The sequence below is a fragment of the Equus asinus genome, chromosome 7, assembly GCF_041296235.1.
Source record: "Equus asinus isolate D_3611 breed Donkey chromosome 7, EquAss-T2T_v2, whole genome shotgun sequence".
Classification (NCBI taxonomy): domain Eukaryota; kingdom Metazoa; phylum Chordata; class Mammalia; order Perissodactyla; family Equidae; genus Equus; species Equus asinus.
In genome coordinates, this window is record NC_091796.1 from 66,516,106 (window position 1) to 66,529,827 (window position 13,722).

The following is a 13,722-nucleotide window of genomic DNA, read 5'->3' on the forward strand; positions in this document are numbered from 1 at the left end:
CAAAAGTCAAATTGTGACACAGATAAGCACCTTTAGGGGAATAAAGGCCAAACATAAGTCCTTTAAGCAATGTGAAAATAGAACACAGGCAGAAAGACTGAAGAATTGTAGGACGTGCTAGCTCTGTATCTGTCTTGCTTGGCATATGTACACAAAGCAAAATGTTCGAGGTTCATCCAGATGTATGCAGTACATCAGTGCGTCTCCTGTATTCCATCTGGAAACTATTGTGTTGAAGAAATTGTTGTGTGTCTTTGGCTGAAATTATAATGTTGAAATTTTCATCCTTTATAGAATATTTATTTTGTGTGTGTTTTAGATGAACAATCACCAATACTAAAAAAGGCCATTGTTTGAAAAGTTCTACTTTTCAAGTGCCATTTTGATGAAAACCAGTTAACTGAAGAATTCATTCTGTGAGGTAAGTCAGTAGACTGAGAGCATAGTATCCCTCGTTATCTGAACTAGCTGTTAGGATTCCTGCTTTTCCAGCTAGGGAACCGAAAGAGTTTGGTAGCAAAGGACAAAATAAAAATCTTATTTTATGAAACATTATTTAGTTGGTTTGTCCTTTGGTCTTCTCTTTTGAGATATCCTTGTGTTCAACACATCAATATAAACTGGCAAGCTTGTCTTATCATTATCCAAGTAATTGACTAAAATGTTAGTAAGGTCAGGCAAAGAACGCAGCCTCTGATACATGATTAAGATACTTTCTAAACCATTAATTGGTAACTGGGATATGATCATTTAACCTTTTAAATATTCTCTGATTTCTACTGCTGTTCACTCATGTTCAGTACTTTATCTTGTCTCCAAGGATAGCTTGTCTGCTTTATCAAGTGTTCTCCAAAATCAGACATTCCGTAATATGTCTTACGTTTTGAGTTTTCCTGATTTAGTGAGCCTTTTATAAAAAAAAAGAGAGGCATTGGAATGACTTGTTTATAGTGAATAACTTTTGATGCTCCTAAATTTTTCAGTTGGTGACGTTGTCTGGATTTACCCACAGTGAATTCACTAATTTTTGTTTGCCTACTTTCTGCTATTTTTAGTATATGACAGCTTTTACTTCTTTTTAAACTTTTCAGGCGTCTTCTAATAGTGAGGAGAACAGAAGCCTTTTATGCTTCTTGAAATGTAGGATCGTGGCAGCTGTGTGCTGTCTGTTGAAGGCAGCATCTGTCTTTGCGTGGCTTTTGAGGTTGTTGTCTAAAGATGCTTTCTAAGCACAGTCTCCAGAGCAGGGTGGCCGTAGGATAGGGGCCTCTACTTGTGGCTGCATTTTATTTTTTTTCCAGCTCTATTGAGATATAATTGGACATGTAACATTGTGTAAATTTAAGGTGTACAATGTGATGATTGGATTTAGATGTATGTTGCAAAGTGGTGACCACAGTAAGATTAGCTAACACATCCATCACTTTGCATAGTTACTCTTTTTTGTTTTGTGGTGAGAAGTTTTAAGATTTATTGTATTAACAGCTTTCGAGTATATAATACAGTGTTGTTAAGTGTAGTCACCATGCTGTACATCACATCCCCAGAACTTATTCATCTTATAATTGGAAGGTTGTATCTTTGACCCCCTTCACCAATTCCTCCACCTCCCCTCTGCAACCACGGATCTACTCTCGTATCTATGAGTTTGGTCTTTTTAGAGTCCACATATAAATGAGATCATGTGGTATTTGTCTTTGATTTCTTTCACTTGTTGTACTGCCCCAAGGTCCATCCATGTTGTTGCAAATGGCAGGATTGCCTTCATTTTTTTGTGGCTGAATAATATTCCACTGTACATATACATACTGCATTTTCTTTATCCATTTTTCTGTTGACCGACACTTAGATTGTTTCCTTGTTACTTAGATTGTTTCCTTGTCTTGGCCATTGTAAATAATGCTGCAGTGAGCATGGGGGGGGGTTGTAGATATCTCTTTGAGATAGTGATTTCATTTCCATTGGACGTATACGCAGAAGTGGGATTGCTGGATCACATGGTATTTCTATTTTTAATGTTTTGGGGAACCTCCATACTGTTTTCCAGTGTGGCTGCACCAATTTACGTTTCCACCAGTAGTGTACCAGGGTTCTCTTTTCTCCGTATCCTTGTCAACACTTATCTCATCTTTTTGATAATAGCCATTCTGACAGATATAAGGTGATATCTCATTGTGGTTTTGCTTTGCATTTTCCTAATGATAGTGATATTGAGCAGCTTTTCGTATACCTGTTGCCTGTTCTCATGTCTTCTTTGGAACAACGTCCAGCCTGTTTTTTAATCAGATGATTTGTCTTTTTGCTATTGAGTTCCCTATATATTTTGGATATTAACCGCTTATCTGATAATATGGTTTCCAAATATTTTCTCCCATTCCATGGGTTTCCTTTTCATTTTGTTGATTGTTTCTTTTACTTTGCAGAAGCTTTTTAGTTTGCGGTGGACCTACTTGTTTGTTTTTGCTTTTGTTGCTGTGCTTTTGGTGTCATATCCAAAATTCGTTGCCAAGGCCAATGCCAAGGAACTTTTTCCCTATGTTTTCTTCTAGGAGTCGTATGGTTCAGGTCTTACATTTAAGTCTTTAATCCATTTTGAGTTAATTTTTGTGAGTGTTGTAAGATAGGGGTCCAGTTTCATTCCTTTGCATGTGAATATCCAGTTTTCCCAGCACCATTTATTGAAGAGACTGTCCTTTTCCCACTGAGTGTTCTTGACTCCTTTGTCAGTTATTAGTTTGACTGTATATGTGTGGGATTATTTCTGGACTCTTGATTCTGTTCCATTGGTTTATGTGTCTATTTTTATGCCACTACCTTTGATTACTAGAGTTTTGTAGTTTAGTTTGAAATCAGGAAATGTGATGCCTCCAGCTCTGTTCTTCTTTCTCAAGATCGCTTTGGCTATTAGGGGTCTTTTGTGGTTCTATACACATTTTAAGATTGTTTTCTGTATTTCTGTAAGAAAATGCCATTGGAATTTTGATAGGGGTTGCATTGAATCTATAGCTGTATACTTTTGGGTAATATGGACATTTTAACAATATTAATTCTTCTGTTCCATGTACATGTGATATCTTTCCATTTGTTTGTGTCTTCATCAATGTCTTACAGTTTTCAGTGTACAGATCTTTCACTTCCTTGGTTATATTTCTTTCTAAGTATTTTATTGTTTTTGATGGTATTACGAGTGGGTTTTCTTGTGGCTCTGTTTTAGATTTCTGATAACTGATTACCTTTGAACGTCTCAAGTCGTATTTCTGTTGTCAGGAAGGGAGTCTTTGCAATCACAGATTTTGAAGGTTCACTGTATACAGTGTTTCAGTTATGTTAACTAGATAATTTATAAACCAGCTTTAAGAATGTGGGAATTCAGTTGGTGAGATCCAGAGACTTGATTTTTTTTCTTGGAGATTGCTCTTAGTAAGATAACTTCTCTCCCTGTTTTTTGCTTATGTTGCTTATTGCGAGTGATATCAAAAGAATAGAGTTAGCAGCAGACAAATTTTTTTTTTTGGTTGTTGTGTAGGTTTAAATATTTGTTAAAATACAGAAGTTGTACTTATTTCCAATTCATGGTAATTTCATCTGGACTTTTAAAAATATTTGTTATATGTTCCTTTTGCAGCTTTAAGAAGATTGTAATAGGGCCCGGGCCCTGTGGTCAAGTGATTAGAGTTCTGCATGCTCCACTTCAGCAGCCCGGGTTTGTGGGTTTGGATCCTGGGTGCAGACCTACTCCACTCACCAGCCATGCTGTGGTGGTGTCCCATACACAAAAAAAATTGAGAAAGATTGGCACAGATGTTAGCTCAGGGCTAATCTTCCTCAAGTAAAAAAAGAGGAAGATTGGCAATGGATGTTAGCTCAGGGTGAATCTTCTTCAGCAAAAAAGAAAAAAGAAAAAAGAACATTATAATAAAGTCCATATCATGACAAAAAGTCCATATTTTGTGTTTCAGAGTACTGGTGGACACAAATAGGATTGATGTATACTGTGTTTATGAAGGTTAATTTTGAAAGAGAATCCAAAGAGAGGAACTCTACCTCTATAAAGTTATTTATGTTTTGAAGTTACTTATGCTATGAAGTAAACCTTTTTTCTCCTTCCTAGATTTATGCTGGTTGCCCTTTAGGCAATTAAAATTTGACAGTGGCATTCGTTGAATGCTGTGTTGGGCTTGCAGAAAGTAGGTGGGAGAGACAGTAGGAGAGTCACTCATTTAGCGTGTTAAACTTTCAGTGGTATAAAGTAAACCTGTATAATAGGTTAATAACAATCTTTAGTGAATGCTTTGTGAAACTATAGTTCTCAAGAATCAATTTCAGGGAAAAGTATAAGATTGTGAATATAAAAGCAAATACTGCTGAATTTCAGTGAACGGGAATATTTCTTAACTTTAAAAGATTCCTTAACTTCACTGTAGGTTAATCAATTTATTAACAGAAGTAGTGTTCCAGAAAAATATGAAAATGAAAATAATATGAGTAGTTTCCTTGCCCTATGTTAGTTCCTTCATTTGTATGTACTTGCAGTTTGAATGTGTGTAAGATTTTGCTGTTTTTTCATAGTTTTGCTGTTTGTGTAGACTTCTTATGTATTTACATTTTTGCGTGTCTCTTTGCTTTCTCTTAAATAGCAGAGGTAGGAATTTGATTGTGGAATGATAATAAAATAAAAATTGATGTGTAGGCTATAAAGTGAAGAAACTGAAATGTACTGCAGAATAGACTATGGTCTTGGAAAAAATAAGCAGGCTTTTCCTGGGATTTAATTGGTGTCCTTGATTGTGAAGATGCTGGGAAGTTTGCTCCTGGTTTTTATGGCTTTCTCCGTGGAAGCTCTGAACGCTGTGATTGAAGGGCCCAAAGGAGAAAATTCTTGGCTAGCACTTTTCCCCTGGCTTCCGGAAAAGTCTGTGAGGAACAAGGTCAGCGGTTACCCCTGTTGAAAGAATCTTGTAGTATTCTCAGTCACATTGCGGCAGGAAGCAGTATTGCCCATGTACGGGAACTGTGTTCAGATTATTAAATTTCAGGTAAAGTGTTTTGTGACAGTTAGTTTTGTTTGTTACACATCATTGACAGACTTTGTTTACAGCTTCTGAAAACTGTTTCCAGTGTTTAGCTGGGTCTGGAATTCTGTGTTCACGGTCATCATTTCTGTGGAGACTTTATTCCATTAACCTTTGGCTTCTATTGCTGAGTAATATTTAAGTCTAATTTTATTCCTTTATAGGTAATTTTTTTAATGTTGGTGTGTCTGTATAGTCACATAAGTGTGTGGATGCTCACACACAATTTACAGTTTCTTTAATTCTTTCTAATCTCTCAGGTCTTTTATGTGAGTGTTTTTTTCTTTTTTCCGTGTGTGATTTCTTTTATCCTTCTAATAGCTGAATATATATATATATATATATATATTTTTTTTTTTTTTTTTCTGGTGAGGAAGATTCTCCCTGAGCCAACATCAGTTACCAATCTTCCTCGTTTTTATTCTTTTTTTCCTTGAGGAAGACCAGCCCTGAGCTAACATCTGCTGCCAATCCTCCTCTTTTTGCTGAGGAAGACTGGCCCTGAGCTAACATCCGTGCCCATCTTCCTCTATTTATATGTGGGACGCCTGCCACAACATGGCTTGTCAAGCGGTGCCGTGTCCGCACCCAGGATCCGAACCAGCGAAGCCTGGGCTGCCGAAGCAGAATGTGTACTTAACCACTGTGCCACGGGGCCGGCCTCTTCACTCATATTTCTAAAAATGAATTCCTCAAATTAGTTTTTAAAAGTCATGATTTAATTTATAAGTTAAAAATGCATTTAAATTATAAAAGCAATATGGTGGGAAGATGTAAACATTCTGAAGGATATAAGGTGCAAAGTTATCAGGAAAGGTACTCAGAAATCCCCATCGAGTTAATGGTTTATGCCACGTCTTTCCAGGAGTTTTTAAAGCATATTCGGGCATGACTGTCATGTAAAACAGAATTTTCTCTCTATACTGTTCTCCAGCTTGCTTTTTATGTATGTTTGGTTCATTTACAATATTTTTGGGTGAACGTCTTCCCATATTCTCTGTGAAGCTTGCCTGCAAGCTTATTTAGTTTTTTCCCTAATGCTAGACATATGTTTTTGTAGTTTTTATAAAGTTACATTGCTAACAGTGAACATGCTTGAGTGTGTCTTTGTATTTGTGTGGTTATATCTGTAGATTAACAGAAAAGGAATTTTCTCTGGAGTATGCACTATTTCTATACTTTAAGGTTTTTCCAAATTTCTAAGGAGATTTCACTAGTTATGATTCACTAGCTGTAATCAAACTAACACTGTATGAGAATATTACATCATTTCTGGAAATAGGCAAGAATAAATATAACATTTTATCATTTTGGTACTTTCATTGTTGAATGACCTAAGGTGATGCACCTATGAGTTATTTTATTAGCCTGTTATGTTCAACTTTTTTTTTTTTAGAGGTTGGCCCTGAGCTAACATCTGTTGCCAATCTTCTTCTTTTTTTTTCTTCTTCTCCCCAAAGCCCTCCACTACGTAGTTGTATATTTTGTTTGTGAGTCCTTCTGGTTGTGGCATGTGGGACGCTGCCACAGTATAGCTTGATGAGCGATGCCATCTCCCCGTCTGGGATCTGAACTGGTGAAACCCTGGGCCGCCGAAGTGGAGTGTGCGAACTTAGCTACTCGGCCACAGGGCGGCCCCTATTTTATGTTCAACTTTAACATCCTAGCCAAACTTCCCTAAGGGAGGATGGATTTTGAAGTAGGTTTTCTGTTTGCTAGTAAATTTAGTTGATCCCAGATGTCGGTTGTTAAGACTAGTTTGTGGTAGTGGGATTGGACAAGATTGGAGGGGTTAGGGCAGATGTTGGGCCACAGGGAGAGTTACAGGGAGGTTTTGAATCAAAACTAGGAAGAATGTTCAAATATCTTTATGAAAGGGGCTTGTGGGAAGTGCTCATCCCTGGCTTTCAAGCACAGGCTCGCTTACTATTCAGCCAGTCCAGTCTATGCGTGGCTAGTTGCTTGGCTAGCTCTTTGCAACTCAGAAATCTTGTGAAAATGCAAAGGTAGGTCAGGATTGTAGATTTTAGAGAGAGAAAGTCTTCTATATATGGTATAGCTGTTTTACAGTTACGTTATTGGTGTGAATTTTGTGTTCTAATGTTAACCTTTGAACAGTTTTGATAATTTATGTGCTTTGGAAATGATTTTATGTATTGATTTGAAATACTGAGTGTTTAAAATGTGTTAAGTTTTTGGTATTAAAGCTTTTAATTTGTCTAATTAAATTGTCGTAAGTTAGATTTCTTTACAGAATGAACTCCCCTCCCGCCCGCTTTTTTTTTTTTTTGGTGAGGAAGATGAGTCCTGAGCTAACATCTATGCCAGTCTTCTGTGTTTTGTATGTGGGGTGCTGCCACAGCATTGCTTGATGAGTAGTCTGTAGGTCTGTGCCCCAGATTTGAAACCCATGAACCCTGGGCTGCTGAAGTGGAGCGCACAAACTTAACCACTACGCCACCAGGCTGGCCCCTACAGAATGAACTTTTAACCAGATTATCTCCTGGGGAGGTGTTTTTAAATGAGCAATGTCTTTTCCTGAGAAAATTGGCTGGTTTGGGCTTGATGAGTAAGCAAAAGTCTGAAAGATATTGGTGTAACTTTCAGCAGCTACCAGCTATGCAGATCCTTTTCAGTTTTTTAGAGAAGCTGTTGACACTGATTTATCTATTCTTGTATTAAAGGGAAAAAAGTAAGTTTGGTTAAAAAAATAAAATAGAAGTTTCCTGTGCTGTGATGTGATACCTAGTGGAGAAAGTAAATTTTATTCTTCATCTCTGGCATTAGTTGGATTTGTTGCAGATTGGGGCAGCAGTACTTTGGAACGGGCGTTGCTGCAGTAACTTAGGGGGCGTGTTAATAAGATGTGAGTCACAGCAATAACTCGGGGCTGCAGTTCAGAAGGAGACACTGCACCACAGCTTTGAGATTTCAGTGTAGTCTGTAAAGTTAATTTAGAGAAGCTCTTGGAAGTGGAGTTCTCATATCAGGCAACTCAATGTTTGATTTACTAGATTATTTTATCTTTAGGTTACTTTGAATCTTTTTTCTCTTATTTTAAAAGATAATTTTATAATTGTATTGTGGACTCTTGGGCCATTATACTTTTGGTGTAGTGACTGACTACACAATGGAAATTTAGATGAGTTTATATTTTAATAGCTGTTTCAGGAAATGTTGAATGCTTTGTCTGTTTTTCTCATTGGTGTCTTTTTCTTACTAATTTGTAGAATCCAGTTTTTAAAATTCTTAATTGCAGATGTAGTACACTTGTAAACTTCTAAACGTATACAACTGTACGTAGAGTGAGTCTGCTTATTTTCTTGTGTTTTCAAGTACTTTATATATTTTTATGTTTAAAACTTTGTGTCTCTATTTGATTTGAATGATCCAGCCTTCTCTCTACTGATTTGAAATAACTTAAACTAAATTTTTTAATCTGTTTGGATCTATTTTAGATTTTGAGTTCCATTATTGTCTGTTTTCTGTCTTTATCATACTGCAGTAGATAGCTACCCCTCTAATTGTTAAGACTGTCTCCTGTCTCATAGAATTCTGTGAATGTGTACACAGAGAATAAGTGCTTTAGGATTTAGGAGAAGGAGAGCTAGCTGTAGACATGGTACTTAGACTGGGAGAGTAGGACCGCACTGAGGCTCGGGTTAGATTTTTATGCTCTGGTTTTTAGATACTGTGTACTTACCTCCTCAGCTAGATGGTAAATTCATTTAAAGTCAGCAAATCTATTTGTGCAATGCTGCTAAGCATCTTGCCTTCTCCATTCAAATATTTAAATTTAATTGGAGAATCAAAATGAACAGAATTTATAAAGAATAAAAAATAACTATATTAATATAATATAGTTAATATAATTTTATATATGTAATTTATATATATAATTTATATATAATTAATATATTAATTATATTAACTATAATTATAATGTTTTATAGGACCTCCCACACCACATTTTCACCCTTCCTCTGAGGTAACAACATTGTTTCCCATTTCATTAAGAAAATAATAGCAGTAGGGAGAGAATTTTCACCAACTTCTACCCCATGTCTACCTCCTTGCCTGGGCCTGTTTTCTTTCCTTGTGTTTCTGTGGCTGTTTGTGCTTCCATCTAAGGCTAGTCTTCGTACTTGTACAGCAAATGCTCTTCCCTCCTGCCATTTGAAACATTGCCTGTCACTCTCCCACATCATTAATCTTTCCCTTTCTACTGGGATCATCTTGTCAGCATATTACCATGCTGTCATTTCTCCTATCTTTAAAAACCAAACTGTCAACCTCATACTCCCCTCCAGCTCCTGTGTCATTTCTCTCATCCCTTCCTAGGAAATCTTCTCCAAAGAGTTGTCCATGCCTGCTGGAGTTCCTCTCATTTTTCACTTCATTTCGGGTTTTGGTTACCACCACTCTGCTCCTTTGGTTAAAGTCACCAGTAGTCTGCGTTGCTAAATCCAGCAGTCAATTCCTAGTTTTCCTTGTACTTTGTTTACCAACACCATTTGAGAAAGTTGATCTCTCTCCTTCTTGCTGTACTTTATTCATTTGGCAAGCAGGGCAACATGCGCTTGATTTTCTTTCTATGTCTCCTTTGCAAGTTCCTCTTCATCTTCCTGTTGCTGACTTGTCCAGGGGATCAGTGTTGAGACCTGGGCTCTATTTATATCCATTCCCGTGGTGATTTTATCCAAGCTTATGGCTTTAAACATAATTCGTGTACTGAATACCCCTAAATCTGTGTCTCTAGCCTGCACATCTTCCCTGTCCAAGCCATCTTTTGTTTACCTGCCTACTGGACATCTCCACCTGTCTAAAAACTAGCTCGCGGTCTTCACCCCTATGTCCTTTCCACGTTTCCCCTGTCTCAATGAAGGGCAGCTCGATTGTTTTTGGCTTAGTCTAACAGCTTTGGAGGTGGCTTTGTCTTTGCTTGTTCTCTTACACCCTGGATTCCAATCCTCCGCGAATCATCTTGTTTCTACCTTCATAATGTATCCAGAATTTGAGTACTTCTTAACTACCCACCTTTGCTACTAACTTGCTCTAATAGTCTCTTACCTAAATTATTTCAGTTGTGTCTTAACAGTTTTCCCTGCTTTCTCCTTCTCCCTACGTCCTTTTCTACTCAGAAACCCCCCACTGGGTTCCCATATTACTCAGAGTACAAGCACAATGCTTCCAATTGCCTGTCAGAAACTGTGTGATTTGTTTACGGCCCCTGCCCTCCTCAAATGATCTCTTTAACCTCATCTTCTACCATTTTGCGTCTTGTCTTGTTCATTATACTTGAACCACACTGTCCTTATTGTTCTTGCTCAAATATACTGTGTGTTTTCTTGTCTCATACTGTATATCAATTGCTGGCCTATCTTCCCTTTAGTAGAATGTTAGCCCTATCAGGGCAGGGATTGTGGCTTTTTTTTTTTTTTTTTTTTACTGCTGTTTATTCAGAACACCCTAGAAAAAAGTGCTGACATATAAGTGGTGCTAAATAACTATATGAATGAGTGACTTATAGACTATGGTAGAAGACAGTAGTTGAAAAGAGGTATGATTTGAGCTGGACTTTGAAGGATAAGGGAAGATTTGTACAAAGAAGGAGGCAAAGTTTTTTAGATTTGATAGTAGGGAGAAGGTGAAACTGGACTTTTCAGAAAGTGGCCCCTTTGGGTTTCCTGCTTTAGCACCTATAGTAGCTTATTACTGCTGATTTTGTCTACTCAGTTGACAGCTGATCCTCTCTAGCTGGTTGTACTTACATTCTTCAGAATCATAGTGAAAACTCCCAGACATGAACCTATTCCTGTATTCGTGATTTTGGCAAGTGGTTTCATCATTCATGACTCCTCCCAGCTGGAAGCGCAGGAGTTGTGTTAGACACTCCTCCGTCACCCTCACTGTGCTCTAATACTGCCTTGTCCTGTTAGTTCACCCAAGTATCTCTCTGTCTGCATTGACTTAATCCGCTCTCATCATGTCTATTTAGCCTGTTGAAATAGTCGTTTTAATTAGTCTCCTTGCATCTGTGTTAATCTATCCATTGGATTGTAAATTTTGATTAAACTTTGTTAAAGTCCTAATTGATTCATATGTTCCCAGTCACTTTTGATAGTTTCTGTTCTTTGCTCATTTTTCTAATTCCCTCTTGTTTCTTTATGTGTGTATGTTGTAATCTATGTCTATTAGTTTCAGTATCTTAAATCTTTAGGGGTCTAAATCCTTAGTTTGTTTCTGTTGCCTTGCTCATGGTGGCCTATCTCATGTTCTATTGTTTTGGGGGTTGTGGCCTCTTACCTGGATGACGGTTTTTGGAAATCTTGAGGAGCCTGGCTTGAGGGAGCATTCCACCAAAGAGAATATGTATTTACTTCTGCCACATGCACTGTGGGCCCCACCAACTTGGGAACCCTTAAATATTTTGGCTTGGCATTTCTAAGATCATGCAAGTAGTTTGGACTTTAAAGCCATGTAAGAAGACAGCCCCCGCTCCTCCCCCCGTAAGGCAGAACTGGGACCAAAAGTCAAGACTTTCGGCTTCATTTTAGTGCGTCATTATATTGCTATTCATCGATCTTAAAATTTATTTTTGCTCAGGACATATCTGGAATGTAACATGCATACTTTATTTGATGCTAGCAACAACACAATGCCTAATCTTAAATTTTAGCGAAGAGAGTTCAGAAAATATTGTGGACAATTCTGTGGTGGAATGGAAATGTGATTAAATGATACTTGTCCACCAGTAATAGATTTTTTTGTCACTGTAGAGTCCTTCCCATAAATAAACCATTTTTCTTAAAAAGATGAACTTGTACATTTGAAAAACAACATAGATGTTGTGAGTTTAAAGGAAGGGAAACATGGTATGAACAGTGGCATGTTTGGAATGCAGACCATTTAGATTCAGTGTGATGAGGTTACAGGTAGATTTTGTTACTTATGAACACTGTTTTTACAAAGAACCTATAGTAAGAGCTCTCAGCTTAGGCTTCACAGCTGCTTGTGAGTGATATTTTAACTAGACTGTGCATCGAATAAAGCTCTTGTAGGCTACTGGGAGCCTGCATAGCTTTTAAAGGTGTATTCAATTAGTTGTCCAGACAGTATTGGTTTATACAGGAACTTTTATGAAATTAAGTGTTCTTGGGTTGAAAACCACCTTTCCCTCAAGTGATTGTTCTTTACATATGTGCCTGTTTACTTGTTTGGTGTATGTCAGTGGAAAAAAGCTGACCTTCAGTTCAGATTTTAGTCTTGAATTTTTGTTATATTTTTCCTAATGCTTCTTTTGAGTCACTCCAATTGACATAAGTTTATCAGTTGAAGAAGAGTTTATAAAATTAGGTTTTTTGGTGTCATTTGTTTAAATATTTTTTTAGTTTGAAGAAAATGATGAAAGAAGCAAGAGTAACTGAAACACAAAGGTAGTAAGAAAATAGAATTCAAAATTCTTACGTTTACTTGAAATTCAATAGTATACTGATCAAACTGCTTCAATTTTCCCCTCCCCGTAATAAGTAGGCAGTTCTTTTTTATTTGTATTTATTTAAACTTTTAAAAGTGTAATATTGTGATTGTGCATTCGGGGTGGTTACTTAAATTTTCTTTTTCCCTAAAGATTGGCACTTGAGCTAATATCTGTTGCCAGTCTTCTTTTTTTTCCTTCTTCTTTGCCCCAAAGTCCCCCCAGTACATAGTTGCATATTCTAGTTGTGAGTGCCTCTGGTTGTGCTGTGTGCCCCCAATCTTTGTTTTAATGTAGAAGAAATTTAAGAAGTTGAACAATTAGCTATACCTTAAAAATATTTAGGGGCCGGCCCTGTGGCTGAGTGGTTAAGTTTGTGCGCTCCGCTGCAGCAGCCCAGGGTTTCGCCGGTTCGGATCCTGGGTTGGACATGGCACCACTCATCGAGCCGTGCTGCGGCTGCGTCCCACAACTAGAAGGACCCACAGCTAAAAATGCACGACTATGTATCGGGGTGCTTTGGGGAGAAAAAGGAAAAATAAAAATATTAAAAAAAATTTATAATCTCATTCTGTAAAAAATAATGATTCTAATTTATCTGTAGTCTCAGATTATGTCTGTATGTATATCATTGTGTTCAACATAAATAATTTTTAGCTTTTTGTTATATATTTTGCTACCTTACACTGTTTTAATTATTTTAAATGATGTGATGTTTAAATGTATTATGTTTCTGTAAATGTTCCACACTTAGATAATTTTATTGCTTTATCATTATAAATAGTGGGCCTATTGTTACGTATATAGTTTTATCCTTTTTGATTAAGCAGTTTGATTGAAATTGTAAGAATTGCTCTTGATTTTATTTTTATAACATTTAAAATTTCAGGTTTCACGTTATTTGTTAATATAAACAGATTGTTGAGCCTTCTGAGAAGTTTACAGAATTTAACTCAGTGATGTAGTTCAATTTTTGTAAGAACAAATGTAAGTTATAAGAAGACAAGTAAATAGAATCTTAAAAGTATTTATTAACATAATACATAGTCAGATGAAGCATAGAACTTATGTATTCTTTCTCCATTCTGTTAACTGTTTTTTTTTTCCCTCCAATTTTGAGTTCTTGAAGGGGTAGGGCAAGGATGAAACTCTCATCTCTTATTCTAGAGCAGG

General features: G+C 36.8%; 1 protein-coding gene across 15 annotated transcripts in view; it reads left to right on the top strand.

Annotated features, from left to right (window-relative positions):
• Window positions 1–13,722, top strand: part of KTN1 (kinectin 1) — a 101,547-nt gene that overhangs the window by 15,072 nt on the left and 72,753 nt on the right. For 7 of the 15 annotated variants that reach the window (XM_044773630.2, XM_044773633.2, XM_044773634.2 and 4 more), the window contains exon 2: window positions 320–421. The exons of the other annotated variants lie outside the window; for them this stretch is intronic. The gene's annotated coding sequence lies outside the window, so the exon portion shown is untranslated. The remainder of the gene's footprint in view (window positions 1–319; window positions 422–13,722) is intronic. 15 annotated transcript variants of the gene reach the window in all.